The 25,077-nt window shown below is 41.6% G+C and overlaps 1 long non-coding RNA gene and 1 other non-coding gene across 2 annotated transcripts; one reads left to right on the top strand and one right to left on the bottom strand.

Moving 5' to 3' along the window:
• The first annotated feature begins 141 nt into the window (after nt 1–141).
• Nucleotides 142–17,718, top strand: LOC109548234 (uncharacterized). Its single transcript, XR_002174272.2, has 3 exons — nt 142–400; nt 16,774–16,850; nt 17,529–17,718. It is a non-coding gene; the product is annotated as an uncharacterized lncRNA (long non-coding RNA).
• LOC117312025 (small Cajal body-specific RNA 11) lies at nt 7,889–8,004 on the bottom strand. The gene has a single exon (XR_004526203.1).
• Nucleotides 17,719–25,077: the final 7,359 nt, after the last annotated feature.

Genomic DNA, 25,077 nt, shown 5'->3' with positions numbered 1-25,077 from the left:
TGACAGATGGGCTGAGGCCTTTCCCTACCCAGGAGGTTTCTACCCTCTATAAGTCAGACTTTTGTCTCTTCCTGCTTGAGGGCTCATTTTTCAGAATCTTGTAGCCCAGAGCAAGCAAGTTTCCTAGCTCTGCTAATTCTAAAGATAGGTCATCTATCCCTCAAAGTTACGGTGTCCTCACCCGTTAATAAGACCCCACTCCTTACCCTGCCTTCCTCCTCAAGGTGTTAATAATTATAGAGGAACTCTACTTGGGGCCCTCTCCTACTCATTTTACCCAAGCAACCAAGTGCACCATTCCTACCTCCTCCCTTGGTGACTGTAAAGTCACGTGGGACCCTGGAGCAGACACACTTCAGAGGCCACCTCTCAACAGTCCCTTCTACCATATTCTACCAAAGTAAGTTCTGGTAAATTTCCTTCATTCCTAGTAGGTCTACCATTTTATATTTGTTAGAGCTCTAGTTTGTTAACTGCTTGTATATGTGAGAATCAACCTTTGGGCCACCCAGGGCTATATTTCAGAAGACTGATGCCTTTCTTTCTGATAGCACTTTGTTGCTAGGACATAAGCTCCTTAGGCAGGAATCTGTCTTTAAGATTCACTTTGTATTCTTAGTGCTGAAGAAGATGCCTGGATGAATGAACAAATGAGTGAAGGAATGAATGAATAAAAGAACTTGTGGCCCCTAGGAAGAACCCGAAACAATATTAGGTAGGGTCGGGGACTGCAATGAAGGGGTGGAGACCTTCCTTGGTTGGTGAAACTCTTTTCTAAGGCTGGGGAAGGCAGGCTAAAGAGATGCAGAAGGAAGTACAAACAGGAAGTTACAGTCCTAACTCATTACTCTGTGACCACAATCCAGATCACTTCACAGCACCCTGGACTGGATTTAGATGAGAAAGGGAGCTCAGAAATCCCCCCACCAAAGGAGTTCCAGGGGCCAAGGAGTTCCCCAGGCCTTTTTAGAGCAGTGAACTCAAAGTGTGGGCTGGGATTAGTGTCAGCCTGCAAACTATTATCTTTATGTGAGAAGATAAGTACAGAAATGAAAATGTTTAGAAATTTTTATAGCAGTTTGACAGAGTGATTTTAGATATGTTGAAATCTAATAAGAAATTTGGGCTCCTATTCTGTGTCTTTTTTTCTGTTTCATTTTTCTAGGAGGATGGGTATGAATGTCTCAAATGCAAAATGTCCTTAATGGACTAAAGCTCTGGCTCTCAGCCCAGCAAGCTCTCTTCCTTTCCTTGCTTGTGGGATTCTCTCCTTGGGGAAGAGAGGTGTCCCACACTGAGTTACTTGGGAAAAGCACACTGAGTTTTGCCTCAGTGGCCTTTTCTCTCTTTCCTACTTTTCCCAATCAAGAATCTAATATTTACACCTGAAACTGATTTAATATTGTAACTGAATGATACTTTAAAAAAATCTATTGTTTAATTTTCACTTCTTAAGACAGCAGGGTTGATTTCCATGCCACTGACTGTGTGTTCAGAACAGGGGTCACATTAGACCCAAGGAATCTCCCACACCCCTTGAAAGAGTTTTAGGAGTGATCCCACATTCACTTCCTGTGTATGAGTGACTGGGTCTTATTCTTCTGTGCTCCCCATAGCACTTGGCATTTAGTTGGTACTCTATAAAAGCATTCTTTAATTTTCTAGGAAGGAGAGGGGAAGGTGGTGAGCTTTTTGCATGTAAACTTTGTGCTTGCTCCTGCTCACATTCTCTAAAGATCATATAAATTCTCTAAAAGGAATTTAGGATGTTAAAGAAAGGCCTCTGCTCCAGGTATTAGGAGCCTTGGATGTTGGCCATTAATTTATTATGTGACCCTGGGCAAGCTATTTACTGTCATGTGGACTCAATTACTTCATTTGAAAAATGAGAGAGTTGGGAAGATGTTGAGTGTTGAATAACCTCTAAGGATTCTACCAGCTCTCTTACATGCTATAATCCTAATTTTATGATTTACAAAATTTATTAACCCCAGAGGTGATTGTAGGCCAGAGATGGGAAAGTCTTGTCTTCTCCAGCTGTCAGCATGGAAATCTTATGTATCTTTAAATCCTTCAGTTGGCCATCTGGATAAGCCTGTGAGATGGATACCTGGAGGGCAACCAATGGCTTCTTCAGAGTGCTTTGGGACTCTGTCTACATAAGACCGTGGTGCTGGACTGATGATAGTCATTCATTGTGGTAGAGGGTCTCCTGGAGGGAGAGAAGAGCCAGAGATTGGTGCTCCACACTGAAGTTTACACATCATTTATAGCCAGCTTGTGCATCCATTTCCTTAACCTCAGCTCTATTATCTCATTAGTTTTTATTTATTTATTTATTTATTTATGGCTGTGTTGGGCCTTCCCTGCTGCATGCGGGCTCTCTCTAGCTGTGGCGAGCAGAAGCCACTGTTCGTTGCCAGGGCATGTGGGATCTTCCCAGGCCAGGGCTTAGAACCTGTGTCCCCTGCATTGGCAGGCAGATTCTTAACCACCATGCCACCAGGGAAGTCCCTATCTCATTAGTTTTTAAGTGACGATTCAACTCTTTCAACTGTTGGTTTCTCTCTTTTGGGAATGGAAATCAGGAACTGAAGACCAGAGTAGATGACAATAGTGGAGCAGAGTGGGCCTATGACCAGACAGACAGAATAGTAGTATATCTGAGCTAGTGGTGTGCTGGTAGATATTCAACAACCAGTTTCAGTGTGATAGGAGACATGATTGGTAGTGTTTGCTGATTTGCATGGTGTAAATACTTCCACCATGGCTGATTTCAAACTACCAGTGTGGACTTGGGAAGAGACAAATAGTGGCACATCATTATACAGTATTTTTATCGTAGGTATGATAGATGTAATTAACCTTAAGGGTATAGATAATAGTAAAATCTAGTAAAATAATAAGGAAGTGATAAATTTTGACTACTTATCTTTGTTTTTGTTTGGCCGTGTCATGCAGCTTATGGGATTTTAGTTCCCTGACCAAGGATCGAACCCCAGGCCCCGGCAGTGAGAGCACTGAGTCCTAACCACTGCACATCAGGGAATTCCTTTTTATTTTCCCCTTTGTTTTTAATATAATTAATTTATTTATAAGTTTAATTGTAAGTTTATATAATTTAATTTTAATAACAGCTGTGTTTAACAACCAGTTTGCAAAATTCCTAAAAATTTCACAATAGGTTCTCTGAGACTGGACAAGCTGCCTCCCACCACACTGCTGGATCCCTGTATCCTCCCTCTAGGCCACTGGGAGGTAAAGTGCAAAAGATTTCTCTGTAGAATTTAACACCAAATATTTGTTTGTTCCAGTTATGTGCAAGGCTTTAACCTTTGCTGAGCCAAAGTCTTGCTACCTGCCCTCAAGGAGCTTAGTATCTAGTAAAAAGGAGATAAGGTCTGTATCTAACTATAATGTAGGGCATCGAGTGGTAGATGGAATGCAATGAATAAATGCACTGTATTCCACTGGAATGGTATTCATAGAGCTAGAGAGGAGTAGGACGGGCTAATCCTGAAGGCCCCTTCCACCTCATGTTCCAGGATGTTGAGATACCAGGAGTCTTAGGGGAACACTGGGGGCAGTAATCAGTGAGGAGTAAGCCAGAGTCACCCTTGCTGTGCCCAGCTTCAGGAAATCTAGAGGCCATTTATAGTGGCATAGAGTGTCTAAGCTAGAGGCTCCCATTTTTACAAGGATATAACTGAGGCCCAGAGAGAGAGGATTTACTTAGTGTTACAGTGAGTTGGGGCCAAGAGAGCCTTGATGCTACCATCCTGGTTTGCCCAGGACTGAGGTGTTTCCCGTGGTATGGGACTTTCAGTGCTTAAACCAGAACAGTCTTGGGCAAACCAGGATGGTTGGTCACTCTGCGGTAATGGTGGTGTGCATCCTAAGCTAATGCTTCTTCCAGATGTGCATTCTCACTAAACTCCCCAGATCCCTGATTCCTCCACATTTCTTTTCCAGGCTCCTTTTTCAGGGCTCTGAGACTAGAGGGGCTGCTTAGACTATGGAGCAAGTTGGGGGGTGTGGGAGTTGAGTGAGAGGGTGGAGAGAGGATGGAGATGGCTGGAGAATGCCAGAAGAGAAAGAGATAGGATTTCTGACTTTTAACACTCCTCTGCTAATTAGATAAGGGGTGGAGATGGGGGGTAGAGAGAATGAGCCTCCATGCATATTCTTCTGAGCAGTGACACTGAGCAGAGCTCAGGAATTTTTAATCTCTGGTCTCCACCCCTCCTCCTTGGAAGCTTGTCTCTTCCCACCCCCTGGTGACTCCCAGTCCAAATGCCACAGCTGCTTGAGCCCCTGACCCTCCCTTTGACCCCCAATTTAGCCTCAATGACTTGCAAAGTTCCTCAACAATATACCCAGGGAAGGAAGAGGAGAATACTTCAATTTTCCCTTTGAGATCTATGTTTCCAAGTGTGGGGAAGAAAATAGGCCTTCCTGTGTGGAAAATTGGAGCAGTTCCTGGAACACATGGGCCTGTGAGGCCTGGGGTACATTAGAGGGGATAAATCTGCAAGCCATGACTAGCTGTTTCTTGCTTGAAGGTATATTTCCTTCATCAGTTGGGAAGCTCCTTAGGGCTTGCCCTTGTCAATCCCAACCACACAGGAATCTCTCCAAGGATAGCAGCATATTCTCCCATCAGCTGAGGTGCCCAGGTGGCAGAAGCTGCATCATCATTAGCCTAGAAAGGTTTGGAGTTGGAGGGGCTCATCCAAGGAGAGATTTCAGTTGGCTAAAACCCCTTTATTATATTTTTTATTCTCTCACTGTTCAAAACTCCCATCTCTGGACATTAGATAGAACACAGAAGTTCCAAGTTAATGTTTCTTGATTGATTGTTGTTGAAGAAAGTACGGAGATGATTGTGGAATTTTATTAGTTTTCAGAGAAATATGCATCCATCTATCCACTTATTTATTCTAAAAATATTTACCTACTTAGTTCAGGCTAGTATTCAACACTTATGGGTCTAAGATGAATTATCATTATTTGTTTTTATCCTGGAGGAGCTCTTAGTCTGGTCTGAGAGAGAAAAGCTTAAATAATTTATAACAATACAGTGAGATAAAGTACTCTGGAAAAGTTGGAGGGGGAGTAAGGATAATGAGTAAATCTCCATAGACAAGGACTTCTGATAGAGACCTGCCATCTGGTGGCGATGAATGGTACAACACGCTCTTTGTTGCTCTGATGTGGGATTCAGTATTGCAAATTTCAGCCTTCATTGAGCACCTGCCCAATGGGTAGCCAAACCAGTGGTTGGCAATGCGATGCATATACATTAAAGCTTCTAAGATGACATTGGTCCTTAAAAAACTTGCAGTGTGCTTGTGGATATAAAGCATAATTGAAAAAGTTATCAAGCAAACAACATTATATTTGATATACACACATGAACAAATATACATTAAAAATATGTAAATGATTAATAATTGTTACCAAAAAGTAAACAAAATGGAAATATGTAAAGTAAAAAATGAGAGTCTCAAAAAAAAAAGAGAGTCTCCCCCATCCCACTCCCTGTGAGTAACCATTATGAACAGTTTAGTGTGGATTCTTTGCATGTACAAATGTTGGTAAATACATACATAATTTAAAAAATAGAATTGTGTTGTTATTCCTCAATTTTGTTTTTAAACTTTTATATCATGGACCCCTTTCTGTGATACTACATATTAATCTAACTTGTTTTCTCTTAATTTTTATATTAAATAAAAAATTAAGCATGTTAATATGAGTAAGTAGTCTATAAGGTTTGTTAGGAAAAACAGCAGCCTCAACTACACCCACACCGTCCTCTCAAGAAGCAGCAACTTTCAATTCTTTTATCTGCTGCTATTAGTGTTATCTCCATGTTTCTAAAAAGCCTATTCGTGTCCTATTTATTGTTTTTTTTTTTCAATTTTAGGTATTATTTGTTGACTTCCCACCATGGATGATGAGGATTGGCCTTTCTTTTCTTTTCCCATTTACCAAATACAAATGCATCTTTCTCATCTTTCCATCTCCTCTTATAGTTAAATTTACTTAGGTCAATATTGAATGTTTACATTATGATCATGTATACTATTTAGAGGACAGTCATGTAATAAATCAGGCTTACTTTTCTTTCCCTACATGTCTTTTTGTTTTCCCTGGAATTAATAATTATCTGTTTTTGTTTGCTTAGTTTTCTATGTAAATTCTGCCCTTACCCAAAAGACCTCTCATTTAACTCTCAGACTTGCTCCAATCTGGCCTAGTTACTTCTCTGCATACTGCATAGCTGTCATCCTAGTGTCTTCTTTCACCATCAGCATGAGGGTTCACTTTGCTTCTCCACTTTGTTGCACATCCTGTTTCTTAAATCTTATGTCTTTTTATCTCAGTTTACTCCCTCATTTTGGTAGATAACATTTCAGTAGCTTCCTGAGAAAGGGTGCATAGGAAGCAAATTTTTTGAGACCTCACATATCCAATGTTTTATTCTACTCTCACTTGATTGATATTTAAAATTTTTAAATTACTCTTTTGGTAAGGTATAGAATTGTAGATTGGAAATAATTTTCCTAAAGAATGTTGAGGTAAGTGTTCCAATGTCTTCTAGTTTCCAAGGTTGCTGTTGAGAAATCTTATGCTGTATTGAATGCTAGTCTTTTGTAGGTTACCTGTTCTTCTTCTCCCCACCCTCCTTAGAAGCTTTTAGAAACTTTTCTTTATCCCCAGCACACTGAAGTTTCGCAATGATGTGGCATTGGTGTAGAACTTTTTCATTTTTCGTGTTTAGTACTCATGAACTCTTTCAATCTGTAAACATGTCTTTTTGGACTGGTAAACTTTCTTATATTATTTCTTTGATAATTTCTTTCATTTTCTATGTTTTCTTTTTCTACAATTATTTTTGTGTGTGTGTGTTTGGGGAGGCGGAGTTATTGAGCCTCCTGGACTGATCCTCTCATTTTATCTCTTCTTTCCTGTTTTCCATTTTTTTCGTTGTTTTATTTTCTAGGAGAAAATAAGAGTTTTCTCATATTCTTTGTTCTTGTTTCATGATCGCAATAAAAAAATGTTTCTCAAGACTTTTTTTTCCTGGTTTCTCAAGACTTGTAAATTCAGTTGCTTTCCACCTTTCCAAATTTTGTTTTCCCTCTACTTTTGGCTCCTCTTTGACTTTGGAGTTTTGTGCTTAAAAAAAATCCCTTTACTGTTTTGTGAGGAAGGGACAATAAGTGCATGTATTCAACCTGCAGTGTTTAACTAGAATACACATACTTGTTGTTTTATGTCAGATTTCTTAAAAATAAAATTTAAATTGGGGAAGTGAAATGCAACTGGGATGGTCTGAGTAAGATCAATTTCTGCCAGTGCTTAGCAGGGACTGTCTTCCAGCAGCTGACTTGATCTCTCCCTGCCCAACCCAGGAAATAAAACCAAGGAAAAATCAGGACAGATAATGAAAGGACCATTCTTAAGTACTTGGAACTATTAAAAAATGGAAGAGCAGATTTAACATTTTAGTTTTAACATTATAGTGAACAGTGCTTCTTTCTAAATGTTTACAAACTTCTCTAACTTTTTCTTTCACGCTCACTGTTCCATTGAAACTACTTTAGATTACCAGTGATCTCCACATTGCCGAATCCAGAGTTGTTGTAGATCATTCAGTCTCCATCTTGTAACCTTCACTTCTTTCAGCTTCCAGGACTCCAGAGATGATTGGTTTCCCTTTTACCTCTGGCCACTCTGTCTCAGTCTGCTGGTTCCTCTTCAATTCTCAGACCTGTTAATATTGGAGAGCACTGAGGCTCATTCCTCAGACATCTTCTATTTTTTGGTCTGTATTTACTCCCATATGGTGGCTATCCCAAAATTATATCTTTTTTCTTAAATTGTCCTCTTGTGCCTTTAAGAGCCAACCCTATTCTTGGGATGGCCCTCCTAAAATGAGAGGGAGATTGCTGCATGTCCTGCCAGACTCCAAAATTATATCTTTAGTCAGACCTCACCTATGCTCCAAACTTGTATATCCAGCTGTCTGCTGGGCATCCTCCAGGAAGGCCTAATTGGCTATCTAGCAGGCATTTCAAATGTGACATGTCCAAAACAGAGCTTCCCATTCTCTTCCTCTTCACTCTCAATCTGATCCTCTAACCAGTCTTCCCATCTCAATAAATGGCAACTCTGTCTTTCAATTGTTAAGGGCAGTTCTAGGCTCCTCTTCCTCACACCCCATATCTACTCTGATAGCAAATCTTACCAACACTAACATGCTAGATATTTTACATATTAATCTTGTTTATTGTCTGTTTCTCCCAACAGAACATAAACACCATGAAAACAGAATTTTGTCAATTTTAGTCACTGTTGTATCCTCAGGGCCTACAATAGTACCAGGCACATAGTTGACATGTAGTAAATATTTGTTGAATGAATTTGAAAAGATATACATTCTTAGAAATGTTTAAAGGTTTAGTGAGGCATAACTTACATACAGTAAACTTTATCCTTTTTAAGTATATAAAAATTTTGACAAATATATACAGTTATGTAGTAACCACCACAATCAACACACAGAACATTTTCATTACCCCAAGTTCTTTTGTGCTCTTTTATAATCAACCCCTCCCCCATCGCAACTCCTGGCAACCCCGATCTGATTTCTGTGTGTGTATATGTGTGTGTGTGTGTGTGTGTGTATATATAAAGCTTTTTCTTAGAGCAGTTTTAAGTTTACAACAAAATTGAAAAGGAGGTACAGAGATTTCCCATATACCCCCTGTCCCCATACATGTGTAACCTCCCCTGTTATCAGCATTACTCACCAGAATGGTACATTTCTACCTACACTGACCCATCATAATCACTCAAAGTCCATAGTTTACATTAGGGTTCACTCTTGATGTACATTCTACGTATTTGGACAAATGTATAATGACATGTATCCATCATTATGGTATCATATGGAGTATTTTCACTGCCCTAAAAATCTTCTGTGCTCCACCTCTTCACTCCTTCTTCCTTCCTGACCCTCCCACCCAATGCTGGCAACCACTGATCTTTTTACTGTCTCCATAGTTTTGCCTTTTCCAGAATGTCATGTAGTTGGAATCATACAGCATGTGGCCTTTTCAGATTGGCTTCTTTCACTTAGGAATATTCCTCCATGTCTTTTCATGGCTTGATAGCTCATTTCTTTTTAGCACTGAATAATATTTCATTGTCTGGACATACCACAATTTATCCATTCACCTGCTGAAGAACATCTTGGTTGCTTCCAAGTTTTGGCAATTATGAATAAAGCAGTCCAGATTTTTGTGAGGACATAGGTATTCAGCCTGTTTTGTAAGAAACAGCCGAACTGTCTTCTAAAGTGGCTGTACCATTTTGCATTTCCTCCAGGAGTGAATGAGAGTTCCTGTTGCTCCACATCCTTGACAGTATTTGGTGTTGTCAGTGTTTTGGATTTTGGCCCTTCTAACAGATGTGTAGTGGTACCTCACTGTTGTTTTATTTATTTATTTTTAAAATATTTATTTATTTATTTATTTGGCTACATCGGGTCTTAGTTGTGGCATGTGGGATATTCAATGAGGCATGCGGGATCTTTCATTGCGGTGTGCAGGCTATTCTCTCTAGTTGTGGTGCGTGGGCTCAGCAGTTGTGACACGCAGGCTCTCTAGTTGTGCCGTGTGGGTTCTAGAGCACGCAGGCTTAGTTGCCTTGGTGGCATGTGGGATCTTAGTTCCCCACCCAGGGATCAAACCCACATCTCCCACATTGGAAGGCAGATTGTTATTAGAAGGTCCATTCTAACCACTGGACCACCAAAGAAGTCCCCTCACTGTTGTTTTGATTTGCAATTCTCTGTTAACATATTGATGTGGAGCATGTTTTCATGTGTTTATTTGCCATCTGTATATCTTCTTTAATGAGGTGTCTGTTAAGGTCTTTGGCCCAGGTTTTAATTGGGTTTTTGTTTTCTCATTGTTGAGTTTAAGAGTTCTTTGTATATTTTGGATAACAGTCATTTATCGGGTTTGTCTTTTGCAAATATTTCTTCCAGTCTGTGACTTGTCTTCTCATTTCCTTGATATTATGTGTTTTTTTCAACCACAGTTAATAATAATGTAGTGATTATTTGTTCCACGAAAGTTTGATAGAACTCACCAGTAAAACTCTCTGAACGTGGTACCCTCTTTAAAATAGAGATTTGAGGGACTTCCCTCATGGTCCAGTGGTTAAGAATCTGCCTTCCAATACAGGGGATGCAAGTTCGATCCCTGGTCGGGGAACTAAGATCCCACGTGCCAGGGGACAGCTAAGCCTGTGCACCGCAACTACTGAGCCCGCACGCTCTAGAGCCCGTGCACCACAATTAGAGAGCCTGCACGCCACATCTACTGAGCCCATGCACTCTAGAGCCCACACGCCACAACTAGAGAGAAGCTGGCACACTGCAACAAAAGATCCCTCATGCCACAACAAAGATCCCACATGCCACAACTAAGACCCAATGCAGCCAAGTAAATAAATAAATAAATATTAAAAAAATAATATAGAGATTTGAAAACTCTTAGTTTCTTCTATGGTAATTGATCTTATAAAGGTTTTCTACTTCTTCAGTTTTGGTAATTTACTTATTCCTCAAGAATAATTGATTATGCCGTAAATAAAATTAAAAGACAAATGAAAAATTGGGGGAAAAGATTAACAATTAATATTACAGAGAAAGATTAATCTACCTAATATAGAGTAAGCCTAGAAACTGAGAAAAGATCATAACTCAATAGAGAAATTGACCAAGAACATGGATAGACCATTCATAGGCCAAGAAACAAACATGGCCCTTCAAACTATGAAAAGATGCTCAAGCTCAGTCATCATAAGAGGAATGCAGGTAGAAACTACTCCATTGTTCACCAGTCAGACTAGCAAAAATCCAAGAGTTTGATAACATTCTATGTTAGCATGGCTGTGGAGAAATAGTAAGAGTCATTTGCGTTGCTGAAGGGAATGCAAAATGCCATAACCCTTGAGAAAGGAATCTGAAGATATTGGCAAAAATTATAGATGCATTTACCCTTTGATCCAGAATTCTGCTTCTGGGAATCCATCTGCAGACACAACTTCAGAAGTATTAAATGATGCGTGTACAAGATTATTCATTGGACTATTATTTATAATAGCAAAACATAGAAACAAATCAGTAACAGGGAATGAGTAAAATAAACTATCCACCCAATGGTATACTCTGTAGCCTTAGAATAGTAATATCTCCTCTCTGTGTACTGTTTTGGAGAGACTTCCAGGATACACTGCTAAGTGAAAAAAGTGAGGTACATAGCCATGTGGAGAGTGTGCCTCTTTTGTATTAGTACAGGGAGTAAGAAGAATATATATTAATATTTTTCCACATTATCATAAAGAAACAGGAATAATATATAAGAAACTAATAAAAGTTGTTTCCTGTAGACTCAAAAATGAGATAGGTAGTATATGGATAGATGTGAACAAGATGTAAGGAAGATTTTTCAGATCTTTTTATATTGTTTTGATTTTTTTTTTTTTTTTTTGTGGTACACGGACCTCTCACTGTTGTGGCCTCTCCCGTTGTGGAGCACAGGCTCCGGACGCGCAGGCTCAGTGGCCATGGCTCACGGGCCCAGCCGCTCCGCGGCACGTGGGATCTTCCCAGATCAGAGCATGAACCCGTGTCCCCTGCATCAGCAGGCGGACTCTCAACCACTGCGCCACCAGGGAAGCCCTATTGTTTTGATTTTCAAATGTGAATTATCATTAAAAAGTATTACAATTTTAAGAATATATTCATTAGCTTTTTAAAAGGTATTTTAGGGACTTCCCTGGTGGCACAGTGGTTAAAAATCCACCTGCCAATGCAGGGGACATGGGTTCCAGCCCTGGTCCGGGAAGATCCCACATGCCGCAGACCAACTAAGCCTGTGCGCCACAACTACTAAGCCCACGCACCACAACTACTGAAGCCCGTGTGCCTAGAGCCCGTGCTCCGCAACAAGAGAAGCCACTGCAATGAGAAGCCCGCGCCCAGCAACAAAGACCTAATGCAGCCAAAAATAAATACATAAATTTATTAAAATAAATAAATAAATAAAAGGTATTTTAAAAGGTTGTACACATGTAAATTGGTCTAGTGAGCTTGCTGCAATTCAGGATATAAAGAATGGTCCTTGCTCTCAGAAGAAACTTTATATCTGGAAAATAAAACAATATGCATAAAACATTTTAAAAAATTGACAATACTGAAATAAGGAGAGGATCTGATAAGTACTGAATGATGGCTCTGACCCTAAATTCTGTGGCATTCATGGCAGGAGTGATTTCACTGGGCTCGGTCTCAAAGAGGAGGTGATATTGGCAGAGCTTTGAAGGACAAACAGGAAGTGGGTAGAGAGGAGGACACAGGTCTCCAGACACAAATGCAAGTGTAACCTTGTATTTGGGAGACAATAAGTAGCCCTCTGATATTTCTCAAAGCGCTTAGGGGTTGGGTTAAAAGTGAAGCAGATTTTTATTTATTTATGTATTTTGGCTGCACCGTGAGGCATGTGGAACTTCTGCCTGCACCACCTGCAGTGGAAGTGTGGAGTCTTAACCACTGGACCACCAGGGAAGTCCTGCAGCAGGTTTTTTTTTTGTTGTTGTTTTTTTTTTGTGGTACGCGGGCCTCTCACCGCTGTGGCCTCTCCCGTTGCGGAGCACAGGCTCTGGACGCGCAGGCCCAGCGGCCATGGCCCACGGGCCCAGCCGCTCTGCGGCACGTGGGATCTTCCCAGACCGGGGCATGAACCCGTGTCCCCTGCATCAGCAGGCGGACTCTCAACCACTGCGCCACCAGGGAAGCCCCTGCAGCAGGTTTTTAAAGACAAGAAGTCAGCCATGCAGAGAGTAGAGGGAGAAGAGTCCCTAGCAGCAGAGGACCCCCAAGGGCACATGCTCTGAGATCTTGTTGGAGTCCAGGAGAGAGAAAGCTGAGGGGTGAAGGGAGCAGCAGGAGCCAGATAACCTGGACCCTTTATTTTAGGTGCAATGGGAAGTCAATGCAGGACTTTAAGTGTATGTATGGGAGTGAGGGGAATCTGACTCACTTTTTAAAAAGATTACTCTGGTTGTTGTGTGGACAATGAATTGGGGGCGGGTGGGGAGAAAGATTGAGAGATCTTCTCAAGAAGAATTGACTATGTCTTTGTATTGATGAAATAAAATTCACATTTTAAGGCAAGACAAGAAAAGTTTAAACATAAAATTTTTTCCTGCTCCTTTGGACCTCCTGCTTCCCCTCCAGTGTGTGTTGTACATCTGCATTATGAGTTAACCAGACCTCCCCAATGACAGAAATGCCTATTCAACTGACTCAACTGTAAAGATCAATTTTTCTCCTTCTGGTGCCAGCCATGTAATTCCTTAGAAGGTAACATTCCTTTCTCAATTCTTGAAGGGGTCACGATGACCTACCACTTGTCTTGTACATGCAGACAGCTTTAGGGATCTTTATGTACAATGCCAATATATCATTTCCCTTAAAGATAGCAATTGGTGCAGATGACCTGGGTAGATACTGTTCAGGGTAGAACAGTTCAGGGTAGATACTGTTCAGGGTAGAACAGTTCAGAGACTGTTCAGATGACCTGGGTAGATACTGGGCCACACCTAAAGGAAGTTCTTAGCTGAAATACTACTTATGACCTTATTAATGTTACTAGCTATATTACTTGTATTCTGCCTATTTTATAAGATTATTGTTTCTTGCATTACCAAATGTGTGACTGAGCCTCAGATGAAATTAATGATGATTAGGTGACTACAAACAATTGACCACTATAAATATATGGTTCTATAAGATCAGTGAGCGTGATAGTGTAACTCTAGATATGTGAAGAAGCAACAAGAGGGAACCATTTCCTGGACCATAACAAACTAGTGAGATAGGCAGTTCAGAGGCTTTTGGTTACTGTTAACAGGGCCTAGTCCAGTAATAGCACGTTGGATGGACTGTCAATGAAATCCTTGCCTGACCTGGGAATCCTTGCCTAGCATTCCTAGTGCCGTGGGACAAATTGATCATGAAATGCCTCCCAAACCTTGGTCGAAATTACAAGAGATGTGTGCTTGATTACAGGTAACTTTTGCCTGTCGCATGTGTACTGACCTCCTCCCTTATTGTTTGGAACCATCCTCATAACTCTCTGAGAGACTCTCTCCTGGGTTATAATCCTCAGTATGGCTCAAATAAAATTTTCCATTCTTTAAAAAAATTTATTTATTTATTTGACTGTGCTGGGTCTTAACTGCGGCATGCAGGATCTTCATTGCGGCATGCGGATCTTTAGTTGCGGCATGTGGGATCTTTAGTTGCGGCATGTGGGACATTTAGTTGCGGCATGTGGGCTCTTAGTTGCAGTATGCAGTATCTAGTTCCCCAACCAGGGATCGAACCCAGGCCCCCTGCATTGGGAGTGTGGAGTCTTAATCACTGGACCACCAGGGAAGTCCCTCCATTTCTAAGATTGCCTATTGATTAATTTTGTTATTGTTGTTGATAGTACTTACCTTTCTCCCTCATCCCTAATGGCTGCATTTTCCACCCTGTGTGACTGGGGAGAAGGGTGATAGTAACACCTGGGAAGTCAGGGCTTCATTTGGTGAGAAAGGTGATGGCAGCAGAGCCCATTTCCAACTACCAATGTTTCATTGGTAGTTGGAAATTTGACTCAGGAGCTGGGGAGAGAGGACAGAATTTTGAAGGTCTAGATTTGGGATTCTACTGTGGAGAGGAAATAGTTGAAGCTGTGAGATTGTATGAGGCATCAGAGAGAGGAAACTGAGAGAAGAGAGCAGAGGGCCAAAGACAGATTCTCAGCAAAGCGACACCAACAAAGGAAGCAAGGGGATGAAGAGAGTAAGATTGCTGTACCAGGGCAGTGTGGAATACCAGGACAATTTAAGTTGAGGGGTGGAATGCCAGTTGAATGATGAGTGTAGTAGCTGTGTGGCATGGGAGGAATCATGATGGGGTGTAGTACTCAGGAAGGCTCCTGGCAGAAATAGGACTTGAAAGATGGATAGACTAGGTGGATGGAGATGAAGGCAGGGGACTTCCAGAGTAAGCAGTACAAGAACCAAGGTGCAACAGGCAATTCTGACCCCTGAGTGTATGTGCAAGTTCGGGGGGAGTTGAAGTTTGTGAGTGAAGGGTTCTAGCCAGGAAGTCTGGGGTGATAAATACATGTAGAAAGAGTTGAATCAGTTAGTTGATCAACATAAGTATTTTTTGAGCACCTCTGTGTACCAGGCACCAGATTAGGTGCTGGGAATATAGCCATGAAACTACTTACCTTACCAAGGCCCTGTCCTCTAGAGCATACCTTTTTAGCAAATCAGACAGGTCTTCACAAGTAAGCAGAGGAGCTTAGACTTTATCCTATGGGCCACTGCTCTCATGTGGCCCTATAATGGGAGCTGGATGGAGAGACATCCCCAGCCTGTGGGGGACATAGAAGGGAGTGTATGCAGAGGAAATGCAGACTGTTGGAGGGCTGGGTCTTCCACAACTTCATGAGCATGTGAGCCTGAACTGTATACACGCAGACCAGGAAGAGTGCATTAGAAAACAGAGAAGTGGTCAGAGTTTCTGAGGACGTTGTTCATTTGGAGAGATTGATCACTGATTTATTAACCTTTGCAAGGGGAATTCATTTAATAAGGCTTTGTTTGGCTTAAGCTGCAGGAATGAAAGTCTGATGATGGAATTACTGGCTTGAGTCATTAGGAAGAAGAGGTGTTTAGTGGAGAGAGGTCAGTCAGAGCCATCCCTGGCTGTGAAATCCCACCTTTCAGGAGCTGTCTACCTACACAGAGGCCAGCTCTTACCTTCCATGGGTTGTGAGGGATATTGCTTCATTCTCTGGGTATCATTTGGACCATTCAGGTGTTCTTAGATTTCTAGAGATGAAATCATTCCTTCTTAGTTCCTAAATGACTATCACCCTGCTTGCCCCGCAAACTCCACTTGCCCAGAGAAAACAAGAGAGAGGGGATGAAGAGAAATGGGCAATAGGCAGGAGGATACAGTCTTAAAAATTCTGTATGAAACTCTAAAGGGAAGTCAAAGGAAACAGACAAAGGGTCTTCCCGAGCTTGGGACCAGCAGGGAATGATGCAGCATCCTGAAAATATTTTTAAAAGCAGTGGATAACCAGAACTAAGAGTCAGAGTGACCAATTCATTCTGTTTCTCCCTCAAGTTGCCCTATTTTAACACTGGAAGTCCCACATTTTTGGGAAATTTGGGACAGTTGATCATCCCATCAGGACACCTGGGCTCTAACTTTGTATCTGCCATTAATTTCATACCCCTCTGAGCCTCAGTTTCCTCCTGAAATGGTAAAGTAAGGTACCTTAACAAGACGATATCAAAGAGCCCCTCCAAACCTGATGGAGCAATCTGGAAATTTGCCGAGGCTGCCCTGACATCCAGACTTTCTCTTGGAACTTGCCCTGAGCTTGGGCAGAACAAATCTCACCACAGAGAGTGCATCTGAAGGCTCAGGAACCAGCAAGTTCCTATACAGACTCTTCTTTCTTACAGATCCTTCTGTCAGTGACATAAGTGAGTATCAGCGTACAATGTACATCCCTGACTAGTTCAACTTAAGATTTTCCGATTTTACTATGGTGTGAAAGTGATATGCATTCAGTAGAAACTGTACCTTGAATTTTGAGTTTTGGTCTCTTCCAGGGCTAGTGATAACGCGTCTCATGATGCTGAGCAGCGGCAGTGAGCCACAGCCCCAAGTCAGCCATGTGATCACAAGGGTAAACAACTTACAACCATTCTATACCCATACAAGCATTCTGTTCACTTTCAGTACGGTAGTCAATACATTACATGAGATATTCAACACTTTATGATATAGGCTTTGTGTTAGATGATTTTGCCCAACTGTAGGCTAATGTTGTGTCCTGAGCATGTTTAGGGTAGGCTAGGCTAAGATGTGATGTTAGGTAGGCTCGGTGTATTAAGTGCATCTTTGACTTACAATATTTTCAACTTATTGGGATGTAACCCCATTATAAGTTGAGGAACATCTGTATTATAATTATTAGTTGTCACCTACAAAATAAAGCGTAGGTGATTATTCTAGTTGTCAGATTGTTTCAAGGAATATGTAAACCAAAAATAAGAAACTTAGGAAGAAAAATAAATTTCTTAAAGCTCCCAGCTGGCACTATATTCACTTAAGTTATAGTCTATACAATCATGCTGGAATGAAATGTGGTTATCATTTCTATTTAGAATTTCACTTGGCTACTGAAAGAGTGATTTGTCTTTGAATTTCTATTAACATAAAATAGAAAATGTTTCTTTTGTAAATCTTCTAAGTACATACTGTTCTGAAAGTGGCCTTTTATGTTAGCTTTACAAGGTCATCATGTTTTGGCAAGAATTTCAAAGCCAATAAGTTTGAAAGTAGTTCCATTGGACTTTTCCAGAGTCAGTGGTGGCATAACATAAGAGCCTAGCCCCTGAAGCCAGAATGCCTGGGTTCACATCGCAGATTTGTAACAAGTACAACTTGATGTTTCTACACCTCTGTCTTCAGCTATAAAATGGGAATGATGTTAATAGTACCTACCTCAAAATGCTGTCATGAGGATTAAATGAGTTGATATGTCTACAAGTGCTCAGACCTCTGCTTGGCACAAGGTAAGCACTAAGTAAGTGTCCCATTACAACATAAGATCCTTCAGACCAGGGATTTTCATTTGTTTTGTTCACTTATATATCCCTAGAACTGTGTGTTCTATGTGTGCCTAGAACTGTGCCTGGCTCGTAACAAGCATTCAATAAATATTTGTTGAATGAAAGTATATGTCTTGGTAATAGGTATTCAATTTGTGGTTTATTCATGAAGTTTTTAAAGTCCATGGGATTTATCTGTTGTAAACCTTTAATTTATACAAAGGAAAACTGAGGCCCAGAGAGAAGGAATCTTCCCAATGTCACATGAGCTTTGATGGCAATAAAATTAAATACCAAATATTTGTCGTAAGAGAAACACACTAGGCAGAACCTCTGTTTCCCGACTTCATTTTATCTTTCTTACATGTGCTCCTGTCCCAACATTTATCAGAGCTGCTTATGTAGAGACACTAAGCTTTCATCTGAATGGATGCCATGGTAGCTGAAGGCACAATGTCCATTGCAGCAGGCAGAATCGGCTTTCTCCCATGGGAACAAAGTGACTTGTACTGAAAGAATAAAGGTAACTATGTTCATGCTGTGTTCCTGGCTTCTGCCTGCTCCTCTTTTCTCTTCAACAAGCTTGGGACTCGGTGTGTGTAGCCCAAACTCCCACAGTCACTCCAGAAATGAACACTGCACTGGTTTTGCACTAAGACAAACCTGGTTTCAAATCCCATTTCTGCTACTTCCTACCTATTGTACTACCTGTTACTACCTGTGACCTTGTTCTGCAAATTTTTTCACTTCCGTAGTCTGAGTTTGTGCATCTCTAAAATGGGTATGCCAACATACTCATAGTGGAGGTAAATGTTAGCAAGAATATGGGGCCTACAGATTTGTTCAACATGATGAATGCAAACAAGACCCACAGCAAGACATGTTGTAGTTGCAAGTTGGGTTCTCTGGGAAGAAACTCTCTGATGAAGGGTAGCAGGCAGGACACTTAGGAGAGTGCTCTTGGGATCAACACATGTGGAAGGAAGGGGAAGGAAAGGGCAGAGGAAGAAGTTGGGCAGTGGTGCCGGCCCAGTGAAGACCTCAGCTGACCTCTCATGGGGAGCTCTAGAGCTGGGATGTGTGTGCAGAATTGTTGCCAGCTGAGGTGGGGAAGCTGGGCCTTCACCCCTCCCCTGACCGTGTTGTCAGTTATTCTATACAGGCTGGTCCTGGAAGTTACCTTCAGCCAAGGCATTCTCCAAAGAGGGCTGACAACCGAGGGTCATGGCAGCATTCCCAGAAGTTGGGGGAGTAACTGCATTCCTGAAGGGGCATCTGGTTGGTGCTGCACAGCATCTGTCACTCCCAAACTCCAGAACCAGGCATAAAGAAAAGATCCTGAAAGCTTCCCAATGGGAAACACAGGGCATCCACAAAGGGACAGGAATAAGAATGACATCAGAAGTCTCAAAAGCACCATTAGAAAAGGCAGTGGAGGAGTGCCTTCAAACATTTCATAGAAATCAATTTCTAAACTAGAATTCAATTCTGAGCCAACCTATCTATCAAATTTGAGGATACAACAAAGACATTTCAGACATGCAGTTTTGATTTTGACTTCCCATGCACTGTTCCTTAAGAAGGAGGAATTGAATAAGTGATTCAGGAAGTAGAGGATCTTCCAAGAAGACGTGCAGGGCAGTCTAAGTAGAAACGCTGAGCCACAGCCTAGAGAAAACAGGGGAGCCTGGAGTGGGAGGCAGGGCCCTGGAGGGAAGCTGTTAATGGTCGAAAACACATTTTATTTATGGCTCTGTCAACAGTTGGTAAATTTGTAAAGAAAAATGAAGAAATGATGATTATAAAAGTCAAGATATAGTTCACCTCTAAAAAGGAAAGTGAGGGCTGTGACTAGGGGAGGAGCTTCCGAGGTGGCAATGTTTCATTTTTTGATCTGGGTGATGGTTACATGGGTATTTGCTTTATAATTATTCGTATAACTACAGACACATATACATATATACTTTATATATATGCTTTATGCCATTTTCTTTTTTTAAAATAAATTAATTTGTTTTATTTATATATTTTTGGCTGCATTGGGTCTTTGTTGCTACACGCAGGCTTTCTCCAGTTGTGGTGAACGGGGGCTACTCTTCGCTGCAGTGCGCGGGGTTCTCATTGCGGTGGCTTCTCTTGTTGCAGAGCACGGGCTCTAGGTGCGCGGGCTTCAGTAGTTGTGGCTCGCGGGCTCTAGAACGCAGGCTCAGTAGTTGTGGCGCATGGGCTTAGTTGCTCTGTGGCATGTGGGATCTTCCTGGACCAGGGCTCGAACCTGTGTCCCCTGCATTGGCAGGTGGATTCTTAACCACTGCACCACTGGGGAAGCCCTATGCCATTTACTATGTATATATTATATTATATTTTATTATTATTATTATTTTTGCGGTGCGCGGGCCTCTCACTGTTGTGGCCTCTCCCGTTGCGGAGCACAGGCTCCGGACGCTGAGGTTCAGCGGTCATGGCTCACGGGCCCAGCCGCTCCGCGGCATGTGGGATCTTCCCAGACCGGGGCACGAACCCGTGTCCCCTGCATCGGCAGGCGGACTCTCAACCACTGCGCCACCAGGGAAGCCCTATATATTATATTTTAAAATAACTTATTTTAAAATATTATAAGAAAATAAATAATAAGTGTAAAGCTCTCAACACAGTGACTGGCCTGGAGCACATAGTACAAGTCCAGTGAGTGTTAGTTGAATATCATCATCATCATCATCATCATCATCATCATCATCATCATTCTGACCCTGCCATCCACTCCTGAGCAAGTACTTTCAGTTTTTGGTTTCTAGAGAAGGAGGGTGTGAGACATATTCCAGAAGAGCATGCAAAAGGGGGGAGGATTAATATTTGGCCTGGAAATAGTTTTATGTTTGCAGTGACAAAAAAATTGAATCCAGAGCTTCCTGTTCTGAAAACATATCACTAGCAGAGAGAAAATTAAGATATTTTCTATTTCCCCTGCTTCTTCTATAGCTGTCAAGTGGGCAGTAGGTTGGGAAGAGTTACCTTCTGCTTTCCCAACAGCAGCCTCTGATCTTTGAAGGGCACATCCTTTGCCTCTGACCAAACGTGAACCCCAACATGGAAACCTCTTATGGGGCAGATATGTCTTGGGGACACTTTTTCCCTCCTCTTACACTCATCTATTAGGGAATCAGCCTGATGCAATGGAAAGAACTCTAGACCAGGAGTCTGGGGGCCTGGGCTCCAGCTCTGCCTTTACGCAGTGTGTGTCTTGGTCATCTGTAAAACCAGAGTTCTGGGACTAGGTCATCCCTGAGATCCTTCCAGCTCTGAAAGTCTGTAATTCTAATATCCTGCAAAGCTAGTGAGAGAGGAGAAAGGCAGCATGGCTAACAGGAAGAGCATGTGTGTTTTAAGTCAGGCAGACCTAGATCCCAGTGCTACCACCTACTAGTTATGTGAACTTTGTAAATTATTTAACTGTCCTCAGCCTCAACTCCCACATCTAAAACTTGGAGTAGTACCTGCAATGCAGAAATGTTGTGAAGATAAAATGAAACGGCATATGTCCATGGTTCCCAAACTGTGTGTTGAGGCACCCTAAGGCTCTGCGGTGAACTCACATGGTTACCACAGTTGGATATTTCAAAAATTTGAGGGAAACACAGTGATGTACATTGGGTACCAGAGGTAGTTAAGAGTTTCAAAATTAGATTGTGCTACCTTCTGTCATGCCTTATGTTTGTATCTTCACAAAGCTGGGTTTTCAGTGTGATAAAAAGCAAGTACCATGTAAAAATCAACATGGGACACTAAGTAACGGTGGTGGTGTCCAATGTGATTAAGAAGTTGAGCAGTGTGAAATAGGTGCACACATCTCATTAATAAGTAATTGTGATTATTTAAGAATAAAATAGAAATAATAGTTTCCTTTCAATTTACATGTATCATTTTTTTCAAACAACTACTAAATCCTTAGTATATAAATGCTTCTTGTTTCGATCAAATTATTTAATAAATGGAGCTGTTAGGTATTTCTTTTGGCTTAAGGGAATGGTGGAAAACTTGCTGAGACACGGTGGGCTCTGAGAAAAGAGAAAGTTTGGGAACCTCTGACATATGGAAAGGTATTTGGCACACAGTAGGTGCTCAGTAGATGGTAAAAACTATTAAGGAAGCTTGTATAAGGGAACACTGAGCTATCTTTTATAGTTTATTTCTGGTGGTGGTGGGAGCCAAACTTGAATCAAGAGGAGTCTGACACACCTTTATAATAACAGCACGTAGGAGGCACTGAATAAAGGTCAGCTGAATGAGTGAAGGTGTCAAAGATAAAAGGTTTTACAAGGCACCTGGGACATGACTACCAAAGTGAATAATCATTTTTTCAGTGTTCTTTTGGGTCCTCCTCATGGCCTATACCCTGCATAATTTATCCCCAAGGATATCCCCAAGTCAGAATCCATTCTCTCCAGAGAATTTTGGTCTTTAAACATGGTTAAATTGCTGCTGTAGAGTTCCAGTTTGAAGACTTTGCCACAGATTCCAACACGTTTGGAACCTGATGATTGCAGTCTGGGCTGGGCTCAGAGTAGGCCTGGCTACAAAGCAGAAGGAATCTTGAATGTGAATTACATTGTAGCAATAGTAAACTACTCTTTGGTTTAGACTACTTCACTAAAAAATAGCTGTTTTTTTTAAAATAGCTGTTTTAAAGCCCTTTGGAAAGCAACAACAAACCACAACAAATCTGCTCCCTATATTCTGTCAATTTTAAGTTTAAATCAATTTAGAATAAAAGATATAATTATGTTCCCAAATAGCCTCTGCCTCTAATATGGGAACAGAACTCCCTTCTCAAATAGTCAACTCTCTATATTTGAAATTAGACTTGTTTTCATGCCTTTTTTTGCAAATCAGTTCTTAGGTGACAGCTAACTTCTTTTTTTTTCAAAAATTAAAAAAAATTATATTTATTTTATTTATTTATTTTTGGCTGCATCGGGTCTTCGGTGTGGTGCATGGGCTTCTCATTGCGGTGGCTTGTCTTGTTGTGGAGCACGGGCTCTAGGTGCGCAGGCTTCAGTAGTTGTGGCACGTGGGCTCAGTAGTTGTGGCTTGCAGGCTCTAGAGCACAGGCTCAGTAGTTGTGGCACACGGGCTTAGTTGCTCCGCGGCATGTGGGATCTTCCTGGACCAGGGCTTGAACCCGTGTCCCCTGCATTGGCCGGAGGATTCTTAACTACTGAGCCACCGGGGAAGCCGCCTAGACAGCTAACTTCTGTGTGATAGAAACAAGTCTATCTTAGGAGATGTGCCTTCCTTTTCCTTTAATCACTAAATGCAAACAGTTTCTGAAGCACACATAAAACAAACTTTTGTTCTTGGTTCTGTCAGATATGGGGTTTTGATAGCAGGAAGACAGGTTTACTGAGAGCTTTATTCATTACTGGATTTAAGTCACAAACTAGAAATTTGCTGCTTATATTTATTTGCTTTAAAAAAAACCAGGATAACTTTTGGCAGTTTTCATTAAAAACAGAAGCTGTAGCTATGAGGATAACTTTAAGTTGCAAAAACAAGTCAGTGTCTTGCCATCTGCTCCAATGTGTTTTGATTTTTATTATTCTTTTTGTTTCTTTGTCCCTCTGACAGTTCCACTGCAGGTCCAGAACATGACTGATAATTCACCCTTTTTGCCTCCTCCTCTCCAACTTCCCTTACCAATCTGTTGCAGGTGGCCCCCTTTTTTTGTCCAAAAGGCACTGAATAATAATTTTGGGGGAGAGAAGATCTAAACCTTCTCATGACCATGTATGCTTATGAAAAATGTTAGGGAATGGTCTGTTGTTCCCCATCCACCCCTTTTCTTAATTTAAAAATAAGAAGCAATAGGGGAGGAAAATGGTCCCTGGGTGGGGTGTGAGTTCCTGACAAGGGTTCATTTACTCCCATGAAAGCTTTATCCGAAGTAATTTCAGCTAATGGGAGCTCACCCTGATGAGGTAATGCTTTCATCCCACACTTGATTGGTTGGTTGCTCTTCTCCTTACTTGGTGTTCTCCCAGAGGCTGAGAAGTGAAGTGGGCTTGTTTTAGGGATAATGCCAGCTTTTCTCTCTGGCCATTCACTCAGCTCCACTAAATCTTTCTGTAGCATGGCTGGTGCAGGGAGTTGCTGAAAACAGGCGTTGCTTACAGAAATGCTTAGAGCCACTGGGGAAAATCTCAGGTTCCCCTTCTCAAGCAATTAGATATCCTGCAACTTGAGCCAGCTCTTCTACCTGGGGCCGCAGGGGTGTCTTCTAGTCTGGCCCTTTCTCAGCAATGAGAACATGAGTGAGATGAGGATGATGCTAGACTATGAGGAGCTGAGAGAAAAGCCAGCCAGTCCTGGGACATATATATCCCATAATGCTTGTCACGCCCCGACTATGGGGCCCAGCAGTGCTTCACTTCTTAATGCTCTTTGGCCTGGGAACAGTAGTGCTGTCTGTGAGTCAGGCTGATTGCCTCTATAGCTCCCGCACAAAGCTGGAGGGATGAGATTAGGGGAACTGGGGCTTCTTTCCAGCCATCTCATCTCTTTGTGTTGCCTTTTACTCTGTCTACCTCCGTTCTGGGAAATTGTGTTGTCTGCATTATAGTAGCTGGTGTAGATCTTTTTACAAGGAAACAATTGTCTACCTGTGTCTCTGGAAGAGCTTGGAGAGCCCTTGGCTCTGCTTTGGTATCAAAATTTGTCTAAACTTCCTGGGAAGGAGGGAAGAAGCATCTGATTCTAGGCTGTGTGCAAATAGGGAAACTGAGGCTACAGGATGAAGTAATTGTGGATGCAGTAGGGATCATAGGTGAGTGCTTGTCTCTGACAACCAGGCTAGTCTTTGTGCATAAATTTGTGCTCCTTTTCATACACTTAAGAATTAGACAACAAAAAAGCAAGAGGGTATACCCAGTATGGCTGAACTCTCTGAAGTTTTTCAGGGCTAACTGGTTAAAGAAGGAGACATTTGTACACATGTATAGAATGCTACAACCACATGGAGGAAAATTAGTGGGGAGAAACTTCTAAAAGAGAATTGAACTGGAACACATTCTGTGGACTCTGAGAGCTGAGGGTGACAGCATTCCAAAGGTAAATGCGTTACTTGGGGAGCTCTGTGGAGCAGGTAATCAATCTGATTTTAAACATAATTTAGTTGTAAGCATCAGTCCTCTGCCCTTCGTGGTTGAGCTTCACGGAATGAGATTCTTGGAGTCAAAGGGAATGAAATTTTACTCCATTTTGTTATCTAATCCTGGGAGAGTAGCTCTTTTTCTGTGACCCATT

Source organism: Tursiops truncatus, chromosome 3 (assembly GCF_011762595.2).
Source record: "Tursiops truncatus isolate mTurTru1 chromosome 3, mTurTru1.mat.Y, whole genome shotgun sequence".
NCBI lineage: Eukaryota > Metazoa > Chordata > Mammalia > Artiodactyla > Delphinidae > Tursiops > Tursiops truncatus.
This window is presented reverse-complemented; position numbering and strand designations above follow the sequence as displayed.